Genomic DNA, 22,601 nt, shown 5'->3' with positions numbered 1-22,601 from the left:
AAGGGGCACTTGTCTTGAAGACCAATGACCTTGGAGGAGGGGCCCTCCTCTGTTCCCGTAGCATCCTGGGCCTCCTCCAACAAATGTTTCTTGAACACCTACTGTGTGCCAGGCCCTGCTCTAGACACTAGGGATACAGCAGTGAATAAAACAGACAAAATCCCTATCCTCATGGAGCTGACATCCTAGTGGAGGGAGACAGTCAATAAATAAAAGACATGGGAGCCGGCCCGGTGGCGCAGCAGTTAAGTGCGCACGTTCCGCTTCCATGGCCCAGGGTTCGCCGGTTCAGATCCCAGATGCGGACATGGCACCGCTTGTCAAGCCATGCTGTGGTAGGCGTCCCACATATGAAGTAGAGGAAGATGGGCACGGATGTTAGCTCAGGGCCAGTCTTCCTTAGCAAAAAGAGGAGGATTGGCAGCAGATTTTAGCTCAGGGCTAATCTTCCTCAAAATAAATAAATAAATAAGCAAAAGACAAAATTACAGTTTGTTAGAAGGTGGTAAGCACTATGAAAATAAAAATATAAAGCGGGACAGTGCTCAACAAACTGAATAACCTACACTTTTATGCTCTTTGTGGTTGTATGTTTTCACATACATTCTCAACTTGGTCCCCAAAACCACCTCATAGGTTGGAGATTATTTCCCTGTTTAACACGTGAGGGTGACCTTCCCTAAACTAAATAGACAGTAAGTCAGAGGCTGAGCTCAGAACTCGGACCAGCAGCCTGGTCCAAAGCCAGGACTTGCTTCACTGCCTTATGCCACTTTGGCGGAAGCATGGGAGGTTCTGGGGTGGACTGGGGCCGGGAGGAAGTCTGTGCAGAGGTGCTGAAGTGGGAAGAGCTGAGGAGGGTGTGCAGCCTGGACTGCTGAGGGGAGCAGGGAGCCGCTGGAGGTGAGGCGGGAAAGTGTAGGAAGAAGGGCATGGCGGGAGAAGCGGGAGATGGAGGCGGGGACTGGGAGCTGGGCTGGAGTCTGAGGGAGAGGATTCTGGCTGCTTGATAAAGCTAGGGTCAAGAGGAGAGAAGGGAGGCATTGAGACCAGCCAGGAAGGAGTCAGAGGTCCTGGCCTTAGCAAGAGGCAAGCTAAACGGAGTGGGCTCAGCAGAAGCATGAAACCAGGAGGGATTCCAGAGGCATGCTAATGACCACTCACGTGGGGTATATTTATGGAGTACCTACAATTATTAGGCACTAGGTAGTTACATTACCTTGTTGAACCTACACAATAGCTCTACAAGGTACATTAGCCCTGTTTTACAGATGAGGAAACTGAAGCCCTGGGAGGTTAAGGCATTCGTTTAAGGCAGAGTTTCTCAACTTTGGCACTACTGACATTTGGGGTCAGATGATCCTTTGTCGTGGGGGAGGTTCTCTGCCCTGTGGGATGTTTTACAGCATCCCTGGCCTATAGCCACTAAGGGACACAAGGTTAGTAGCAGGACTGGTTTTTTTTTTTTTTTTTTTTTTTTTTGCTGAGGAAGATTCACTCTGAGCTAACATCCATGCCAATCTTCCTCTATTTTTCAGTATGTAGGCTGCCAGCACAGCATGGCCGCTAACAGAGCAGTCTGTGCTCCGGAACTGAACTCAGGCCACCATAGTGGAGTGCACTGAACTTAACTGTTAGGCCACCAGGGCTGGCCCCTAGAGCTGGAATCTTTCTTTTTTTTTTTAAGATTTTATTTCTCCTTTTTCTCCCCAAAGCCCCCCAGTACATAGTATTATATATATTTTAGTTGTGGGTCCTTCTAGTTGTGGTACGTGGGACGCCGCCTCAGCATGACCTGATGAGTGGTGCCATGTCCACACTCAGGATTCAAACCGGCAAAACCCTGGGCCGCTGAAGCACAGCGTGCGAACTTAACCAGTTAGCCACGGGGCCGGCCCCTAGAACTGGAACCTTAATACGGGTTGGCCTGACTCTGAAGGCCAAGATCTTACCATCAGGCTATAATCCTGGACAGGTGGGAGTGGGAGAGGATTCAAATGGGTCCCAGACAATTGGGGAAGTAGTTATGCTCCCCCATAGGAGTGGGAAGGGGTGATTCTTTTGAGGAAGGTCTAGGGAGTGGGGGTAATTTGGAGATTCAAGACCATGGCTTGGGAATCCTTCATAGTGAGTTCTTGAGGGAGGGTCCCTGTCCTATTCATCCTTTGATCACAGGGTCTGGTGCAAAACATCTGTTGAACTGCTGAGTCACTCATGCACAGGTGATTCGTATAACCTTGACAGAGGAAGGACTTGCCTGTTCTTTAAGTGGCTGCCATGTACCAGGCACCAGTCTAGGGGCTGTTGTGGAGGTGATCCCATTTAATCTTCACCTCAGCCTTATGAGGCAGGTATTATTATCCGTATTTTATATGCCAAGAACCCAAGACTCTGAGAGCTTGAGTAATTGGCCTCAGGTAGCACAGATGAGTAGACTGCCTTCTTCCTGCCCAGACTCAGCAAGGAAGGATGGCCAAGGCTCACAGCCATTAGCAGCGGAAGGCTGGGAGTGAGTGATTGACAGCCATCCGTAAAGGCAGAGACCCTTTATTTGGATGAAATCTCACCCAAAAAGCCCAATATACTAAACAACAGAGGCAGGATCTCTCAAGTAGGGAGATTTGGGGGCCTCTCCCTGCCGATCCCTTGCCCCTGCCTGAGGAGGCCCTCGGGGCTCTGTGGAATAAGCTCCTCTTTTTACAAGTGGGCTTCTGAGGCCAGAGGAGGAAAGAATTGCCCAAGGTCACACAGCCAGGCCTGCCCAGAACCCCCAAGATAGTGCTCTGACCCCATCTCAAGCTACCACAGGGGATAAAACATCACTCTGGACAGATCTTACAGGACTAACCCACCTCAAGGGACTGGCATTGATGTTACTATGATGTGGGGAGGCTGGCTGCTGAGCCAGAGCCCACTTATCTTCCCTCACGGCTCCAGCCAGGCCGGAAGGGGCAGCTGGATAATGGGTAAAGAATGAACCCCTCACACCTCGCACCAAGACAGGTGTCCCTGGCAACAACCCTTTCACAATCAAGATTACTACCTTAACCCTCTCCAATCTCCTTGAGGTGCACAGAGCAAGCAGCGTCATCCCCATCACACAGATGAGGAGATCGGGGTGTGGGCAGGTTAACAGACATACTCAACGCTACATAGCTGACAAGTGACAGAAGCAGGCCCCAATCCCAGGCGTCTGCCTGCAAGTGAACTACACCCCACCCCTCTTCAGCCAAGACCCCAAGGAGGCCCATCCAATAGCAAAATCCTAGAGTCTGCCCAGGAGCGCCTTCCAACATTCCACACCCCCTCCCCCAGCCAACCAGGCCAAGGTAATCGTCCCCCTTGTGAGTCTCAGCCTCGAAGAACTGTCACAATACGCGATACTGTCACAAGACATGCCGGACTAGAGCCAGTCAGGCAGAAATTCAGCTGTGACATCTCCTTCTCCCCTCCCCATTCCCCAGCTCTGGCTCCTCCCCACCTGGCGCGAGTGAGGGAGGAGAGGGTAGGGGTGGGGAGGGGAGGGGCGGGGCACCAGAGACGGGGGTGGGGCCCTGTGGACGGGCGGGTCCAAGGACAGATCAGACGGGCTGGTAGTCTGACTGGCTCTGGCAGTGTTGTCCCGCCCCCCCGCCCCCGCCCTGAGGCGGCCCACTGACTGCTGGTGCTGACGCAGGCGCTTGCGTGTGGGCGGCTGCCTGGGAGTCTTGTGTGTGTCTGTGTGTGTGCGGTTGCTGGGGCCTCCCCGGCCTCCTAAATGAGGGTTTCCTCTCTCTGTTACCAAGGAAACAAACAGAAGCGCCACAACTCCAACACTGGGGCTGGAGAAGAGGGTCCCCAAGCCCCACACCCCTACACACTTCCAGGAAGTGAGGCAGAAAAGGGTTCCCTTTCACCCTCCCTTCCTCCCGGTGCTGACCAAACGTTCGTGCGGCCTGAAGCTAGAGGGGCCAACTGTCCCAGTTTGCAGAGCACTGAGGAGTTTCCTATGACAAGGAACTTTCAGTGCTAAAACCGGGACAGTTAGTCTCGCTATACGTTCATCCAGTTTTTGTGGGGAGGCCCTCTTTAAAAAATATGAAAATATCTTTTGCAAATTTACACTGATATATGACCATGTGGAAACATGGGCAGACTCCTCTCAGGGTCTTAGAATGGCCTGTGCAACTAAGAGGTCCTGAAGCTTCACCTTCGTTAGCCCTGTCCCCAGGTCCCCAGGACCTGCGGCCCCCAAGCTCCTCCTTTATTTTATTTTATTTTTTTTTGAGGGAGATTAGCCCTGAGCTAACATCTGCTGCCAATCCTCTTCTTTTTGCTGAGGAAGACTGGCCCTGAGCTAACATCCATGCCCATCTTCCTCTACTTTATATGTGGAATGACTGCCACAGCATGGCTTGCCAAGCGGTGCATAGGTCTGCACTGGGATCTGAACTGGCCAACCTCGGGCCACCAAAGTGGAACATGCGAACTTAACCGCTGTGCCACCAGACTGGCCCCTCAGGGTTCCCTTTAAAATCTACCCTCTGGCACTCAGGCCAGGGGGCTCAACTGGGAATGTGAACTCTCTCCAGGAGGATGGTGGTTAATCTGCAGGGAATTTCCTGATGGGTGGGGCAGAGCAAGGAGCACTTTCTGGAGAAGTGGCCAGGGCTGCCAGGTGGGGCAGGTGGATGGGCAGGCTCTGCCAGATCAGGAGCTCCTGGAGGGAGGCCCTGTGGGCCGGGGAAGGGACTGCCTTGGGCCAGTGCTTCATCATTCATTGCCTAGAAGCCAGAACTTCAGAGCTGGGAGGAGTCTCAGGGCATCAAGCAGGCCAATGCCCTCATTTCTAGACTTGCCTTGGTCCAACTCCCCAGATTCCCCTTCCCAACATCCTTAGGCCAGCCCACAGGCCTACCCTAGAGCAGCACCCCATTGGCCCTCTTTGCCCAGTAAGTCTAAAGCTTACAGGGCACCCTGAGAGCCCTCCTCACTTTGGCCCTCAACTCCTAAGGGGCTCATCACAGTGACAGGTAATGGGGAAAGCAGTGGAAGAGGGATGGGGCGGGGAAGGGGGACAGGATGCACAGGCTGAGGCTGGCGTGCTCACAGGCTGCCCAGGGAGGGGCCAAGGGGGCATCTGTTTCCTCTTGGCCATGGTCCCCTCAATCCTACCCCCAGAGGAGGTAAAAACGGTGCTGACTTCCTGAAGCCGAGCTTCCTGGCCTGGGGATGGAGTACAGACAGGGTGTCCATGAAAACATCCATGCTCCCTCCCACCTTTCCCCCTGGAGCTTCGGGGAGCTGAGCTAAGGCTTAGGTGCTGGGGCATACTTCCTGTTGGAATAGAGAGCTGAGGTCCTGGGGCTCAGTGAGCACCGTCGACGTACCAGGAGCCATAGCCAGGCTGTGCTCTCAGTGGGATGTGGTAGGGGAGAGTCCGGGGACCTGTCTGGCTTAGGGGTGGGGCCTCACTCAGGTATCTTAGTGGATCAGGGGTGGAAGATGGACCAGAGAGGTCAGCACAGAGGGTAAGTGGGGAGAGGATGACAGGAGAGACAAGAGCAGGTAAAGGGAGGAGGTTGGGGAGGAAGTCTACCGTGAGGGAGGAAGAACTGAGCTTTGAGGTGAGGAGGGGCAGGGATCACATCTGGAGTCTAGGCCAGGGGGTCTAGGAGTGGGAAGCTGGGCAGAGGAGAGGCCGAGGAATTGAGGCAAGGGGCAGCTGCCCGGGCTGACGCCAGCACTCCAGCCCCGATCCTGGTGGGGCAAATATTTACCCAGCGACTGTTGCTAAGCAGGGAGGAAGGAGGAGGCAGGCCAGTAGCTAGAGGGCCTTCCAGGCTCCTCCCCATCCCTCACAAAAGACAGCTTAGAAAGAGTGAGCCATACGGCTCCCCTCAGCCCTCCATCCCCACCCTGCAGGCTCAGCTATATCCCTCCAGGCATACGTATCTTGGGGTCACCTCTACTCACCCCACCTACCCAAGCTGGCAACAGGCCAGAAGGCTGGGCCAGGGGGAATTTAATCCCTACGCTGCCAGGCCTTCCCCCGACCCTGGGACAGCTCTGGGGGCTCCAACTTTGCAAAATGCTCCCTTCCCAATCCACTGTTCATTGGGGGCTGGAAAGGGAGTGGTCCAGGGAGTCGGGATATGGTGAGGGAAGGGATGCTGAGAGATGGAGTCAAAATGTCCAGGAGATGGAGGCTGGAAGAGAGGATGAGGAAGCTGCAAGGAGGGAAAAGAATGACTCCGTTAGAGGCTGTAGAGGGGCAGGTGAGGGGGGCTGTTGGACCCAGGGAAGGGGGTCCTCAGGGGTTCTCCCTGCTCTGGCCCCTGGGAAGAAGATGGGAAGGTACAGAGGAGGGGAGGGGCGGGTGTGCTCAAATGGAGCCAGATGTGGCCCATGTGATGTGGGCTGTCCCTGGCATGGGCACAGTGGGGGCAGGACATGCAACTGCCGCCAGGAAGGGTTAGTCAGAAGCTGGGAGGGGACAAGGGAAATGGACAGCTAGTCCAGGACCCCCGAGGAAGCAGACAGGAGCTTTCGGGGAGGGTAGAAGGGCTCAGGACCTGCAAGGAGGAGTTGGCTAGGGCCATGGGCTGCCTTACCCACCTCCCCTCCTCCACCATCTTCAGACTTCCCATCCATTCCCCTGGCTGAGCCTCAGTTTCCATATGCAGAGTACGGATCCTGACACTCCTTCCCAGGTCACAAGATGTGTCCAGCACACAGGAGGAACACACAGGGTCTCTTCCTTACCCACCTCCACAGGGCTTCTCCCTGGGGGCTGATAGATTCTCACCCTCGGCCACAGGCACTCTGGAAATTGGGGTGCAGAAATGGGAGAGACACGCACAAGGAGGAAGCTGCTGGGGCAGAGAGGGGGTTCCTGGAGCCCAGGCTGCCTGGTGTTGACGGAGGTTCTCAAGGGTCGGAGAGTTGGCAAGAGTGGCAGCAGGCCCCATGGGTCCACCCTGAAATGGGAGTAGATGGAGGGCTCTCACTGTGAAATCACACCAGAGAGACTGAAGCTCCACCCCAGGAGGGACTTGTCAGGACCCCTAGGACAGCATGAGGCGCCCAGAGGGAGAAGGGGCAGGGGACTCAGGAAACAAAGCGGACCCGAAGGGTGGGCCAGGTGCAGCGTTAAGACCTATAGAAACAGAACGAGGGACCCCTGGAGAGCCAGGTCCAAGTTGGCAACCAAAAGAGTGTTGTTTTCCAAACTCCCATTGGAAAGTTCTAAAATACACATGGAAACATGACTCACTGACCCCTCCCCATGGCCCCCCTTTCCGGGTTTCTGTAATTTTTCTCCCAAGAGTTAATTCAAATCACATTCTCACAGAAAACAAGTTTAATGAGGGAGGGCAAAGAGTGGACTGAAGGAGGCAGAGAGGCGCCATGGGGGTTCTGGAAATGGAGAAGTGTGCTGCTGGGGCCGGGCAGAGAGGGCGTGGTGATCGTCCACTGCGGAACACCTCAGAGTGGGGGAGAATTTGACTTCCAAACACTTACACGCTCAAGTTAAGGGTGGTAGTAGAAGGATTCATTCACACCACCACTACTGAAACAGCAGTGTGGCCACCACACCCCGTTCCCTATGTACCCAGGCCCAGAGAGCTTGCCCCGGCCGCCTCCTTGGAACCCGTTCCCCAGGGCCACAACTGAGGCCAAAGGCTGGGAGGTGGGAGTAGGGGTGGGGCTCCCTGAACACAACTGCCTCCACTGCTCCCTCCTGAGAAACATGTGTCCTAGAGCAGGGGCATGGGCACATCCCTCCCTCTGGGCTGGGAAAGATCCAGGCAAGCAGCCGTGACAGGGGGTCTTTTGGCCAGGAATTCCCAGCCTGTCCCGGAGAGGCCAGGGAAAGGGAGAGCGTGGCCCTGGGCCAAGGGTGAGCAGCCCTTCCACTCCTGAGAGTTCTTGGAAGAGGACTCCAAGCATTCCCAGGCCAAGGATGATTCCCAAGCTTTCATATTTGCCGTCCCTCCTTGGATGTCCTAGATGGAGTTCTTTATGTCTCCTAGCACCACCCCAACTCCACTCTGCTGCTCCTTCCTCAGCGTCACCACCTCTGTCTCCCTTGGCCAGTGAGCCCCCAAGTCCTGTGGATCCTACCTCTAGAATCTCTCTTCCTTCTCCACACTGCCTCCAGCTCCCTGGTTCTGATCACCGTCAGCCCTTGCCTAGTAACTGCAGGAGGCTCCCAGTCTCCCTGCCTCCACCCTCGCCTCTGCTCAGATCCTTTCTCCTCCCTAAACCACAGCCATCTTTCCAAAGTGTAAACCTTGGCACATTCACATGAAACTCAAACTAACAGTGCATCCCAACGGTATTCGGGATAAAGTCCAAATTCCTTGAGCTGGCTCGTAAAGCCCTCCATGACACAGGCTTTGCTTGTACCTCCAGCCTCATCACTTGCCCTCTAGGTTCCAGCAATCCCGACGTCTCTCATTTCTTCTAAGCTAACCTTCCTGGACCTGGCACATGATTTATGCTCTGACCAACTCCTACTCATCCTCTGGGCTCAGCTAAAAGTGCCACTAAGTCTGAGTTAGGTGTCCCGCTAAGCCCCCAACATCTCTTACCACACTATAGTGACACTGTGTATGCCTCTGTCTTCTCCCATTAGGGGAATCTTTGAGGGTCAAGGCTGGGTGGGTCTGGCTCTCTCCTGTATTCCCAGCACCCAGGATAATGCTGGGGACACAGAAGGTGCTCTCTTCTCACCTGAGCTGAGCATCTCGCCATACCTCCGTCGTGAACTAGCACTCTCAGAGTACTCAGCTTGTCCCTCTACTTTTTCCACACACCCCACTCTTCAACACTTAATTCTCACCTCACCATCTCCCCATGTGCCCCTCACTGCCTTCCTTCATTGGAGCTCCATGTGTGCTCTGCAACTAGGCCTGTCTCTCCACCCAGCCCAGGGCATAGACACAATGCCAGTAGTAACAACAGCTACTGTTTATAGAGCACTCACTATGTGTCAGGGCCTGTTCACGGTTCTTTCCATTCATTGGCTCATTTGATACCCAGCAGGAGCTAAAAAAAGATATTGGCCCAAGGACCTGACTTGTCTGATGCTTCAGGACGGATCTCTCCAGGAGCTTATAACTCCATTGGCACTGAGGGTAAAGGAGATGGGGTATATGCTGGGCCCTCAATAAATGTTTATTGAGGGAAGGAACAATATAATTGCCTACCTGTAATAGCAGGTCCTATCGCTAGTGAAACATTATCTCCGGGCAGCCGTGGGAGGGGAGCATGGCAAGGTCATTATTCTCATTTTATAGAGGGCTCAGTCTAAGTGAGTGGGGAGGGACCTACTTCCAGCCACACAGGGGGTAATGGGCTCTTTTACAAACTGCGGCACCTCTGGGGCTGGGCAGAGTGTCCTGTGTGGTACAGGACAGGGAGCCACTGTGCCCGGGGGGCGGGGGAGGGTCTTACTGGAGAGTTTTCAGGGGTCAGGGCTGGAGGGACCCTTGAAGACCACACATCGAGTTTGTCTCAACCCTCACTGGGCATCAAAATCACTTTGGGAAGGGGGCTTTCAAAACTGCCAATGCCCAAAGCCTCGGATATTTTGATGCAATAATTGGCTTGGAGTGGAACCCAGGCATTTTTCAGTAAATACCACTGCAATCTGTCATTTTATAGACGAAGAAGCTGAGGTTTCGAGTGGGAATTCTAGTAACAGCTAACACTCACTGAGCGCTTTCGATGCCAGGCGCTGTTCTAAATGGTGCAGGTGCCTTATCCACCTGCTCCTCGTCATTACCCTGTGTGGAGGGCCTGTTAGTATCAGCTCCATTTGACAGGTGAGAAAACGAAGCACAGTTGGTTCAAGCTCACACGACCGATCAGTGGTAGGGCTGAGATTCAACCCCGATAGACCTGGCTTCAAAGCCCACACTCTCAACCTTGATCCCATAAATGTAAACCCCGAAGTTGCAAGGGAGCCAGTGGTGGAGCCAGGCCTAGATCCCACGTCTACTCTGGGCAGAAAAGTCGGAAAGCCAGTAAGAGTGGGTAAACTGAGGTCAGAGAAGCCACAGTCCAGGTGGGAGGCCTGGAGGCTCCCAGCCCCCTCCCTCACAGGGACCAAAGGGCCTGGGTGGTGAGGAGCTGGGCAATGGGGCAACTTCCCCACAGAGCCATCCTTCACTTGTCTGCCCCCCCCCCCAAGGGACCCCTGACCAGCCCCAGCTGAGCTGTCACCCTCTCTGTGCTAATTGATGCAGCCTCCTAATTGCTGATCACAAGGAGGCAATTAAGTCCAATTAGGGAGAGAGAGCTAATTAGTGCTCAGCTTCCCACAGCCTCTGGGCAACCCCAGGGTCCGCCGGAACCTGCTGCCCACCTTCCCCGACTCCCAGGGAAGAGAAGTGCTGCTTGTATTGAGCATGGCAAAAGTTCATGTTCCTCCTTTGCTCTCCCAAGGATCGAGGGCCAAGCACCTTGGCTCATCCTCTGCCTCCGCACTGCAGGGCAGCACCGTCTCCCAGTGCCACTAGATATGACCTGCCCTCCCTGACAACCAGGAACCTTCATGTCACCCCAGAATTCATGAGTACTTGCCCACCATCCCATCCATCCTCCCCGCAACCCTGGAGGTAGTGTACCCCACATTATCACTGGGGCTCAGAGAGAGGAAGTGATTTTCCCAGGATCACGCAGTCCTCTCTGACCCCAGATCTTGTACCCCTGACAAACATATGTGATAAGTCTTTCCAGTGATCTCATCTGCATTATTCCTGACGCAACATGGTAGATAGGTGGGGCATGAACTGTGCGCCTTCTTTCCAGGTGCTACATTATGCTAGGTTATCCCATTTAATCTGCTGTCTCTCCCTCTGCTCATCTGCCTGAGTGTGTCCCAAGAACCCAGTGCGAAATTCAAGAAGATTCTCTCTGGGGTCACAGACCTTAGAGTCAGGAGACAGAGGTTCTAACTCACTCTGTGACCTAGGGGAAATTGCTTCCCTTCTGTGGGCCTCAGTTTCTTCACCTGCAAAACAAGTGGACTGGACTGGCCTGGAAGATTTCCAAGGCCCTTCCAACCTCCATCCCTTCTGCTGCAGTGGAAGAGATGGTGAAGAGCTGGGCTTCCCTCCTGTGTGCCACCAGGGCCCAGGGATGGGATGGGGATGCCCCTTTCATACTGAAATTGCGGGGAGACCCACGGCTAAACAAGAATGAAACTGTCCTGACAGCGACTCGGGGAGGCTGGGAACTCCCAGGCTCTAGCAGGGGCTGGGAGTGGAGAGTGGGGGGCAGACATGATGATATCTCTCTCTCATACACACTCCTGCCCCAGGACCAGGGCACAGGGAAAGTGATGGGGGATGCAGGGTGGACCAGAATTGGGGCCTGCTTTCTTGGGCCTAGAGGAGAGTGAGATGCAGGCTGGATGCACAGTTCCGGGCCCACATCAGGCCATGGATTTTGCCAGCCTCGCTCCTTGTCAGTGTTGGGCTCACACAGGGCAGGGCAGGCAGGGGGGCTAAGGGAGAGGGAGGGGCTCCTCTTGGGTTTTAGCCACACTAACTTTCATGTCCCTGTTCTTCTTTTTCTGCTTTCTTGATTTTCACAAGCATGGTTAGAATCAGACTAGCCTGGGTTCTAATCCTGGTTCTGCTGCTCATGTCCTACCTGTGTCACCCTGGGCTAGGGTGACAGTTTCTTCTTCTATAAAATGGGATAGCAGTAATTCTGGAGGGGCGCCGTGAGCACTAAGTGAGATGTGCACGTACAGTGAGGAGCAGAGGGCCTGCCCCTTGTCAGGGCTCAGTCTCCCTCCCCGTGCCTGGTGGAGCATAGGCCCAGGGGCTGGGGCTAGGGAGTGTGCGTTGAGTACCGAGAAGGAGCCACAAGACATCCGGACCCCAGCACCCAGTCCCTCTGCAGCCTCCACTTTCCTGTTGTGAATCACTGCTCACAGGCCCTGGGGACCCAGGAGTCCCCGGCTTGCCACAAACACTACCATTGTCATAGAAACCGGGCCTCCTTTTCCTCTTTTGCTGATTGATTTCACCACATTGTCTCCCACACCGTGTCTGGTTCCTAGATCTCAGCTTTTGACTCATTGATTGAACTGCCTCTCATTTCATGTCCCCAAGGCACCATCAGCCTTGTCCCCACTCTGTGGTCTGCGCCCCTAGCCCCTCAGGCAGGCCCCTTTCCCCAGCAGCCCACACTCCCTTCCCTGACAAGTAAGGCTGGGCACCCCCTAGGAAAACATCTGTCGGTAAGCGTCAGCCCCGGCTTCCTGGGGCAGGGAGCCCCGTCATGCCTCAGAACCCCACCACTCCAGCCCTCAGACTCCTCAGCGCTGGGGTGTGAGACCAGCAAGGGCAAGGGAGGTGGCCACAGGCACAGACTGGCAGGCACTGGCGCCACCTGCTGGCCCAGGGGGACCAGCCCCACCTTCTCCTTATGCGTGGGCGTATCCAGGCTAGTCCTGAGGGGCACAAGGCACTGGCTATGTGTCCTCTCAGAGGAGACAGTCACCCACATCATTCATTCATTCATTCACAGATATAGATCATCTTTGTGCCCCAAATGGCTCTTGTCCTCATGGAACAAGCAATTAAATTGCTTTGAGTGCCTCAAAAGGGACAGCTCTGGATGCCACGAGGCAGAGAACCACCGGGCACCTACTGTGGTTTTGGAGCAGGACTCCCTGAGGAAGGGATGACTGAGTCCTGAATAATAATAACCAACGTTTATTAAGCACTTTCTGTGTACTAGACGCTATGTCAGAACTTTACATGCCTCTCTCCACTAATCGCACAACAATTCCATGAGGTAATTGCTACTATTATCTTCATCTTATAGATGGGAAAACAGGTTCAGAGACGTTTAAGTAATTTGCATAAGGCTCACAGGTAGGAGGCAGCAGCACCACCCGCCCACCTGGAGCCCAGGTTTGGAGGACGTCCACACTACGGGCTCCCACTTGAATAGCCAGGCAGAAAGGGAGAAAAAAGTGTGTTCCAGGTGAAGAAAACTGCAGGCGTGGAAACCACTGGCTGTGGACAGAGGAGGAGAGGTGGGCAATGGAGAACAAAAAGGAGTGCCCAGGGAGTAGGAGCAAAGCCTGGGAGGGAAAAAAGAGTTTGGAGAAGGATGGAGGGACCAGCAGGGCCAGAGATAGGGGGTCAAGCAAGAGAAAACTGAGAGTGGACACAGCCCCTGCTCTGAGGGAACCCCGGTCAGTGTGGGAAGATGGGGCACAGAAACACAGGGAGAACAGAGTAGACAGTCCGTCTCACAGGCCTGATGCCAGGGCTCGGGCCAGCCAACAGGCCTTGAGTCATCTGCAGAGGCTGCCTGGAGAGACATGTACAGTTACCCACCTGGAAGGGCATGGAAGTGCCCCTGGAGTACTGGCAATAAGGGGCATCAGACAGCCGGGCTATGACCTGGAACTGGAAACAGGAAATAATTGGAGGTGCTGGGGAGGTAATGAGAGTGGGGAGCAACCTGACCTCCCCCAGGCTCCTGAGAGGAGGCCGGGTGCAAGGCTGTGGGAGTGAGAAAGGGCCTTGGAGGCCCTCCGGCCCAAGCCACGCCACCTGCAGTGGTGAGCTGGAGGTAGCTTGCACCTGCTGGTGACAGCCCATTGTTCACAGTGAAATCAGCCATGGTGAGAGAAGTTACACCAGGGAAACTGGCAATTGTCACAAACCAGGGCTTTTTACCCCTGGTTATTAAACATGTACAAGCACATCACTGTTCCACACTCTCCTGTCCCCACTTTACAAAAGAGGAACTGAGGCCCAAAGACGGGGAGTGCCTTGTTCAGTATCACATGGTAATTTTCTTCCTTTTATTTATTCAATTAATCATTCATACAACAAATTTTTGTTTTTGAAAGATTAGCCCTGAGCTAACATCTGCCGCCAATCTTCCTCTTTTTGCTGAGGAAGACCGGCCTTGAGCTAACATCTGTGCCCATCTTCCTCTACTTTATATGTGGGACACCTGCCACAGCATGGCTTGACAAGTGGTGCACAGGTCCACACCTGGGATCTGAACCGGTGAACCCTGGGCCACCGAAGCAGAACATGTGAACTTAACCACTGTACCACTGGGCTGGCCCCTCACTCAACAAATTTTTATTGAGTGCCTCCTCTATGCTGGGCTTTGGAGAGACACATCCCTTGTCTTGGGGGAGCTTTCTGTCTGGTATAGTATGCAGAACATGTAAACTGGCTTTGACAGCACTGCAGGCTAACTACTAACAATGGGGTGAGTAGTGGGTGCCACAGCAGACCCAGAAGGAGCACTGACGTCCATCAGCACGGTCAGGAAGGCCCCTCAGAGGACACGACTCCAAAGCTCAGCTCTGGAGGATGAGTGGGAGATAGCCCAGATGAATGGGGGAGACAGGGTTTGAGGCAGAGAGGTTAGCACTTGCAAAGCCCTAGTGAGTGGAGAGGGCCTGGCAGGAGCATGTGATCCATGTATGTTTCCTTGCACTTTCGAGGAAATACTACCTGCAAGACTCATTTACCAGCAGTGACTGAGGGGAGGGGCTTACATGCTTAAGAGATCCCTTCTGAGCCACTGGTCAGAAGTCATATCAGTGAATTAGCACCATTGCTGAGTTCCTGCTGGGGATGAGTTCAGACTAGGTGCCAGATAGAAGAGGAACCCAGTGACAGTGTATTCCAAGCATCATGCAGACAGCACCCCTTCCGAGATCAGATGAGGGAGATCTGTGAGAGTCCAGGTGTGGGGTTAGGAGGGGAGGGGAGAGATGGAGCTGGGTGTGGAGGGTAGGAGGTACGATGGAAAAGCAGAGGGAGAAGTTGAATATTTGGTGGGGTTGTGGGGGGGGGGGTTGGGGAGAGGCTGTTCTAGAGGAAAGTACAGATGAGCATGCCCAGCTTCCAAACAGCAAACACTGATTGAGGACCTACTGTGTACCAGGCACTATGCCAGGTACTGGGAATACTAGGAGTGGACTAGATCATCCCTGTCCTCAGAGAGCTCCCAGCATACTGGGGAGACAGAAACGTCAAAAGACAGTCTAATTGTAGTGAGATGAATGGTAGGGACACCCAAAAACAACCAGCGGGATTTCCCAGGGAAAGTGACATCTGCGTTGAATCTTGCAAGATGAACCAGCGTGAGTCAGGGGAAGGGTGAGAGAACAGCAGATGGGACAGCACAGGCCAGACCTGGGTGATGAGCAGAACATGGTGTGCTCAAAGCCCTGGAAGAAGGCCCATGTGGCTGGAGTGGAGAATGGAAGGGAGGGCAGGATCAGCCGGACAGGCGGGCAGGGGCCAGAACGTGAAGACATTCTAAACCACACTAAGGAGTTTAGTCTTGATTCTACGGGCAATGGGGAGCTAACGCAGGGCTTTAAGGAGAGTTTCCTGATCAGACTTGTTTTTTTAAAATGATCCCTCTGGCCACTGTGTGGAGAATGGGTTGGAGAGGACAGGGAGACAAGAGCGGAGGCGGGAGACCAGTTAAAGGCTACTGCAGGCAGGAGGATGTTGGCTCGGATCAGAAGGGGAGCCGCAGAGGAGGGAAGTCGTGCATTTGGCAAATGTTTTGAGGTGTAGTTGAGCGGACTGGTTGATGGACTAGACGGGAGGAAGTTAGGGAAAAGGCAGGAATCAGAGATGGCTCCAGATTTCTGGCTTGAGCAACCAAATGGATGGTGATGTCATTTACCGGAAGCAGGGGAAGCTGGGGGAGGAGCGGCTTTGGACTCTTGCAGGCGGAGCCAGGACTAAAAACTCAGGGCTCCTGGTTCCAAGCCAGCACCTGTTTTCCCCGTGGGGGCTGCTGGGAAAAGGCACGGAGAATGTGGTACAGAGGAAGGAGGCACATGGGGATGGAGAGAGGCAGAAACAACCCGAACAAAATAATAGTAACAACAGCTAACACAAGGCCAGGAACCATGCTTTATATACATGCTTTACACACATCCAGTTCAATTCTCACAAAATGACCATCTCGTCTAAATTAGCCACATCACACCTTTTTTTTTTTTTTTGAGGAAGATTAGCCCTGGGCTAACATCTGCTGCCAATCCTCCTCTTTTTGCTGAGGAAGACTGGCCCTGAGCTAACATCCGTGCCCATCTTCCTCTACTTTACATGGGGGATGCCTGCCAGAGCATGGCTTGACAAGCGGTGCTGTGTCCGCACCCAGGATCGGAACTGGCGAACCCCAGGCCACCAAAGCAGAACATGTGAACTTAACCACTGCGCCACCAGGCTAGCCCCCACCTCACACCTTTTCCCCCCATCCTGCTTTATTTTTCTTCATAGTGATTACCACTACTAAAAATTACATGATCTACTTGTTTACTGTCTGCCTTCCCTCCTCCACAGAATATCGACTCCGTGAGAATAGGGACTTTGTCTGTCTTGTTCAATGGTGTAGCCTCAGTGCCTAGGACAGTACCTGGCACAGCAAATGTTCAATATAAATTTATTGGTTGAAAAATTTAAACTCTTTATTAGGTAGGTATTATTATTCCCCTTCAGACCCAGGTCAGTTGGACTCAAATACCTGTTTCCTTAGCCTGTCTCCTGAACAGTGTCTCCCAGGGACTTAGGAGGGCAGCTGGACATGAAGGCAGTCTTAAGCACCTGGAGGGGGCTCAGGATGACCTGGGGAGCTGGTCAGACCATGGGGATGCCCAGGTCTCAGCCACCTGTGTTTCCGTCCTGAGTCAGGAATAGACTGGTAGCCTCGTTGTCTCTCACGCACTGGATTCCCCTCCAGAAAAGGGCAAGGTGGAAGCTTGAGATGACACCGGAGCAGGCAGAGCTGGGCATGGAGCCCTAGCTGAGCAGGGAAGAAACATCTGGGCCCTGATGTCCAAGCCGACTGGAGCCGCTCCCAGTAGTTGGTCTGCAGCACCACCTTGTGGTCACAGTTCAAAGATGCTTTTCCTCCATCTGTCCCCCTGATGCTGAGGATCCAAGCTGGTGGCCACCTGCGCAACCAGGAAGCCTCCCTGGGGACCTCTGGCACCAAGGTCCTGTCATCCCTCCAGGTCTCTCCCTTCGAATGAACCTGACTCATCCTTCAGGGACTCCTTCAGATCCACTTCATCCAGAAAGCCTCTCCAGACTGCTCCAGCTTCAGTGATTGCTCCCTCCTCAGCCTCCAGGCATTCACTGGGTGTCACTGTTTACCTGAGGTCATAGGCTCTAGAGTCAGACAGATCTGACTTTGAACACTGGAGTGTCCACTTACCAGCTGTGTGACCTGAGAAAGTTACTTAACCTCTCTGAGCCTCTCGTGTTAAGCAGAAATAACAATTCCAGCCTCACAGAGTTGTGAAGAGAATTACATGAGATCAAGTCTGTAAAGGCCAAGAAGAGAACCTGACAATAAACAGGCACTCAGGAAATGGTAAGTCCCTTCCCACCCCTCTCTCTGAATTCCTCTTCCGTTTCCTAAAAAAGGAAGCATGATGGAACAGAAGGCACAAGAGCGTCACAGGACCTGGGTCCTCTGGGCCTCAGGCTCCTTCTCTGTAAAATGAGGCCATTAGGTAATTGACGAAGCTATTCATTCATTCATTCATTCATTCATTCAACTTCTATTCCAGCTATGACATGCTGTACAGTATGTCTTTTATATCCATTAATTCATCTGTGCCAGACTGTGTCTTGTGCTTCAGTATCCCCTGTTAGTGTCTAGCACGGAGCCTGGCACAGGGAGGGCACTGGAAAAATCGCTCCTCGACAACCTACCAAGGGCATGTTTACTGTCTCCCCTCCCTGCCCCAAGAGAGCACCCAGCCCTGGCTGGCACCAGGCGCCCGTCCCCCTCCCTCGCCCCAGCCCGAAACCAGAGCTGGCGCCACTGGGTGAGGAATCTGGGGACCAACTGTCACAGCTCCGGTATCACCCGCCTCCTGGACGCCTGGGTCTGGCCCTGAGTCCCAGAAGGGCTCTGTCAGCCAGCTGTCCTGGGGGGCCCCCCGCTCCATCCCAGCCCCTCTGAGCTGCTCTCCCTGGGGAAACCAGACAGTGCAGGGGACCTGGTAGGGGGAGTGCTGGAGTGGTCCCAGGGGAGGAGCAGAGGTGTTTGTCTGTCCAGGCCCAAACCTCAGGGTGGGCCTTCAAAGCCCTTGGAGATGGAGTCCGCGAGGACCCATAGTGATCTCTCTCCTCCAACCTCTGCGGCCCTCTAAGTCCCAAAGACTGTTTTGCCCTCCCATTGAATCCTGTTTGGCTGTGTTCTTCGGGTCATGGAGGCTAGTTTCTGTGTCTTGCTGAGGGTAGAGATCAAGTCTGCTGTTTCCTTTGTGTGTCCTACAGAATTTTACCCAATACACTCTCATTGATTGAAATTAATGAGTTGAGTGTATTCCAGCAACAGAGAGAAAACTGGCCGCACTCTCAGCAGGAAGGATGATTTTTAGATGGCAAGGTGGACTTCCCTTAAGGGAGAGGTATTAAGAAAAGAAAATGGAGGGGCCGGCCCGGTGGCGCAGCGGTTAAGTTTGCACATTCTGCTTCTTGGTGGCCCGGGGTTTGCCGGTTCGGATCCCGGGTGCGAACATGGCACCACTTGGCAAAAAGCCATGCTAAGGTAGGCGTCCCACGGATAAAGTAGAGGAAGATGGGCACAGATGTTAGCTCAGGGCCAGTCTTCCTCAGCAAAAAGAGCAGGAGTGGCAGTAGTTAGCTCAGGGCTAATCTTCCTCAAGAAAAAAAAAAGAAAGAAAGAAAGAAAAGAAAAGAAAATGGAACCCCCCCGCACAGCACAAGAGAGGAGGCTCGGCTGACTAGGACAGATGGAGGAGGCATCCTGAGAGGACAGGAGATGGATGAGATAACCTCACCTCGTAAGGGCCAGCCAGCTTGGAAAGGCAGGCTTCGTGCGGCCTCCTGTGTCTCCCTCCCTCGCCCGGGACTCTGAGAATAGGACAGGGGAGGAGCAGGTGTTAAGTATGTGCCCCCATCCCTTGGTTTGTGGTGAACAGACAGTGACAATAGGTGCCCAGTCTTGCTCCAAGGAGAGAGGGGACACAGCTCGACACACAGACAAGCACCGTCGGGATCACCCCCCACTCCTGTCCTCTAGCCTCCACATGAACCCTGGGCCACCCCACTCTCGACTGGGTCACCTTTCCTGCCCTGCAGCCAGGCTTGTGTACACACACACACATGCACACACACAGATACACTTGCACATAGATACACACTGCACATGCAGCCAACTCAAAAACTCCACAGGGTCCTTTGTTCCTCAGGTCTGAGGCCAGGAGCCTGGCCGGTGTGTGTGTGTGTGTGTGTGTGAGACAGGGTTCACCTGCGTTCCAGTGCACAACAGGAATTATTTTTGGAATTATCTGCTGTTTGTTTGGGATGATCTCATTTCTGCAAGTCTAGGTCTAGAACTGACTTCAAGTGATTCATGGTGGGTCAGGATCTCCTCCAGTGCCTAACACATCCTAAGTGCTCAATAGGAGGTAGTTAGCTGAGTTAATTAATTAAAATTAATTAATGAAAACCACAGTCTAGCTAAAGTCAACGGCAAGGAGAGATCAGCCTGAGCTGGAAAACGAACATTGACTGACCACCTAAGAGGAGTCAGGCACTGTGCTAAGGACTGGGCTTATTATTTCCATTTGAGAGATGAGGAAACTGAGGCTCAGCAGGAAATGCTTGCAGAAGTAACCAGCAGCATGTTTGGCCCTGAGGCCTGCTCCTTCCTCTTACACCTTGAAGTTTCGAACATGCAGTTACACTCTGCACACCCTTCCTGAGCTTCTGCTTCGGGCAGGGCCATGTGCTGGGCACTGGGAGCCCAGGGTGGGGGACAATGACAAAGATGAGAGACACAGTCTTGTCCTCCAAGGTCCCAAAGGGGAGAGATATGAGTTGCCACCTATACACCTTTCTGGTCATAAGGCAGAGAGTGATGGGGCGGGGGGCACAGCCATCTATTTCAAGGCAAAATTGTTTATGTACCGCCTTTGGCCCTCATCACCATAATTCTGGACTGGGCAGGCAGGGGAAGGGAAAGAAAGGAGGGTCCAGGGACAGAAACCTAGCTGGGCTGACACAAGTGTCAGTGGAGGCAGGGAGTCCCCTCCACAAAAGAGGCCACCAGCCTCTGGGAGCGAGGGAAGGACTCATCAAAGCCCGGTCCCGGGGCCGAGTGGTTGGGTTTGCATGCTCTGCTTCAGCAGCCCAGGGTCTCAATGGTTCAGATCCTAGGCCCAGACATGGCACCACTCGTCAGGCCATGCTGAGGCGGCATCCCACATGGCACAACCAGAAGGACCACAACTACAATATACAACTGTGGACTGGGAGGCTCCGGAGAATAATAATAATTTAAAAAAAAGAAAGAAAGATTGGCAACAGATGTTAGCTCAGGTGCCAATCTTTAAAAAAACAATAAACAAAAACAAAATTAAAAAACTCCAGCCCTGAGAACCTGGCTCCTCAAGGTGCCCACCCTCGGGCTCCTCCGCTGCCCGGCACTCTGGTAGTCCCCGCGGCGGTGGACCCACCCCCTACAGTCTGCAGGCATACACTCCTGTGTGTCCAGCCACACCACAGACCTAAGTGCTCACACACATCCTGCCCTCCAGGTGCCAGGTTCCTGCTTGCCTCTCGGGCCTTGGAGATTTGTTTGGAGTCGCAGTGGGACACCGAGGGTGGACATGTGGTGCATTAACACACCCAGGGGGCTGATTTGTGCTTGTTGGATCAGGAAGGTGGGTCCAGCAGGAACCGCAGCCTCCCCTACCCCAGCCCTCAGTCTACCCCTTCCCATTCAGCAGCTGTCCCCCTCCCCGCTCACACACACTTGTTTCTGTCCTTTGTTTTCCTCCTTGGCCAAATCCCCAAGGCTTCTTTGGTCATTAACCTCCTGCTTTAATTAGCTTAGTGGGGAGGAAAGTGGAAGCAGGGCAAATTCAGGGGTGGGTGTCCAGGGGGAGTCTCATTTCGGTGGGGACAGGAAGGTTCAGACCAGCTGGTGACAAAAATGCCTGGCACACAATAAGTCCTGTGCAACTGTTTGCTATTTCTATTAACGTGAAAACCAATCTGCTGGTTCAGAGTAGGAACCTTACCCCGACGAGAGCCCCATGATCCCCAGTACCACAGTTCCCCTAGTCCAGGCTCCTGGGGCAGAAGGAGAGGGGACAAGAGCAGGGAACAGCCCACTCCACAGGGCCTTGTCTTTCCAATTCTTCCTCTCCCCGTCTTGCTCAGTGGCCGTAGCGCTCAATCCCACAATGTTTGTTGCTAATCTTACGTTAAATCCCCGATCCAGGGGTCACCCCTCCCCAACTCCAGGGCCTTCTGGGGTTCCTCAGTCATGGCTCCCCTTCCCTGATCTTCTGCCTAGCAAAGGAGCTAGAGCCCCACAGTGTGCCAACCCCCAACCCCTCCGGAGATCCTCCATTCTGGCTCCCACCCTCCCATTGGTGTGCAAATTTATTCTTTCCAAGAATCAGTTTAGGGAACTGGACTTCACAGCTCAGCCCTCACAGCCTCACAGTGCCAGGTCTATGAGGTCATCTCATCGTTCCCCTGCCTTCAAGCAGGACTTTACCTCAGAAACCAGCTCAGATTTTCGGTTTCTAAGGCACTCCAGAAAAGGACATCTTACCACTGTAGCTCACCCACCCATTCTTATAAAACTCTTTTTGGGAAGTTCTTCTTAAAGTCTGATCTCAAGCCCTCAAGCTGCAGTGCCATCCTTTCTCCTCTTGGGAAAGACCGAAACATAAAAAGGGTCACAAAAAATAATTGCTGAAGATATGGGGAAAAAGGAGAAGAAAGGATTGCATTACACTCCAACTTCACCAAACTCCTTCTAAAAGTATCCAACTGTCCGATTCATGCCTTCAAAAGTTATTTTTACTTTTACCCATTTCCAGAGTCAAAGGAACTGAATTAATGGATTTTCAATGGGGGAGAAGCGGGTGAGGCAAAGTGGAACGATGGTGGAGGTTAAAGAACAGATCGCTCCCGAGCTGTATGCATGGCCCAGGCCTGAAGGCAGTCTGGGTCCCAGTGGATCCCGTCTCTCCTCCCTCCTTCTGCCGCACCCAAAGCCCATGCCTCTCACCCGAAACTGTTAGGTCACGTCATGCCTTTAATACTTCCTCTGCCTCCTCACTCTCTGCCCCCCACTTCTCTCCTCTCCCTGCACCCCCTCATCCTGCTCACCTAACCACTCCCCAGCCCTCCCAGCTCCCCTCCACTGATCAGAAGGACGTGAACTAACTCACCTCCCAGTCGGTGCCTCTCAGATCTCCGAGACTGGGGGGCGGGAGGGGATGAGGGGGGATGGCTTGCCGCTTGAGGATGAGCGGACCCCGTCTTTTGCCAGGGGGTCCCACCCTCCAGCCCGGCACCCCATCCTGGCCCCCACAGCGCGCAGAACCGGGTTCTCCCCGCATCGCGGCTGTGGGCTTTGTCTGCTCTGCGGAGAACCTCTCCCCGCGGCCCCGAGCCGGGATCGACTCTGGAAGAGCGGGAGGGGGAGAGCGGAGAGGGAGCGCGCCAAGGAGGGGGAAGAGGGTAGAGACAGAGAAAGCCGCAGTGACCCAGCCGGGACTGCTCCCCGCCCTCTCGCCCCCCCCTCATTAC

At 53.9% G+C, this 22,601-nt stretch overlaps 1 protein-coding gene across 2 annotated transcripts in view; it reads right to left on the bottom strand.

Annotated features, from left to right (window-relative positions):
* The window catches only part of LMNA (lamin A/C), a 43,611-nt gene extending 21,125 nt beyond the window's left edge, over window positions 1-22,486 (bottom strand). Inside the window, exons 1-2 of one of the 2 annotated variants that reach the window (XM_014836993.3) lie at window positions 22,241-22,476; window positions 13,353-13,424 (exon numbers count right to left, since the gene is read on the bottom strand). The gene's annotated coding sequence lies outside the window, so the exon portion shown is untranslated. Of the gene's footprint in view, window positions 1-13,352; window positions 13,425-22,240 lie in introns of both variants that reach the window. The other variant, XM_044757756.2, reaches the window with a different exon arrangement.
* Window positions 22,487-22,601: the final 115 nt, after the last annotated feature.

This window comes from Equus asinus, chromosome 25, assembly GCF_041296235.1.
Source record: "Equus asinus isolate D_3611 breed Donkey chromosome 25, EquAss-T2T_v2, whole genome shotgun sequence".
NCBI classification, from domain to species: Eukaryota; Metazoa; Chordata; class Mammalia; order Perissodactyla; family Equidae; genus Equus; species Equus asinus.
Note: the sequence above shows the minus strand (reverse complement) of the source record. Positions and strands in the feature narration are given on the sequence as shown.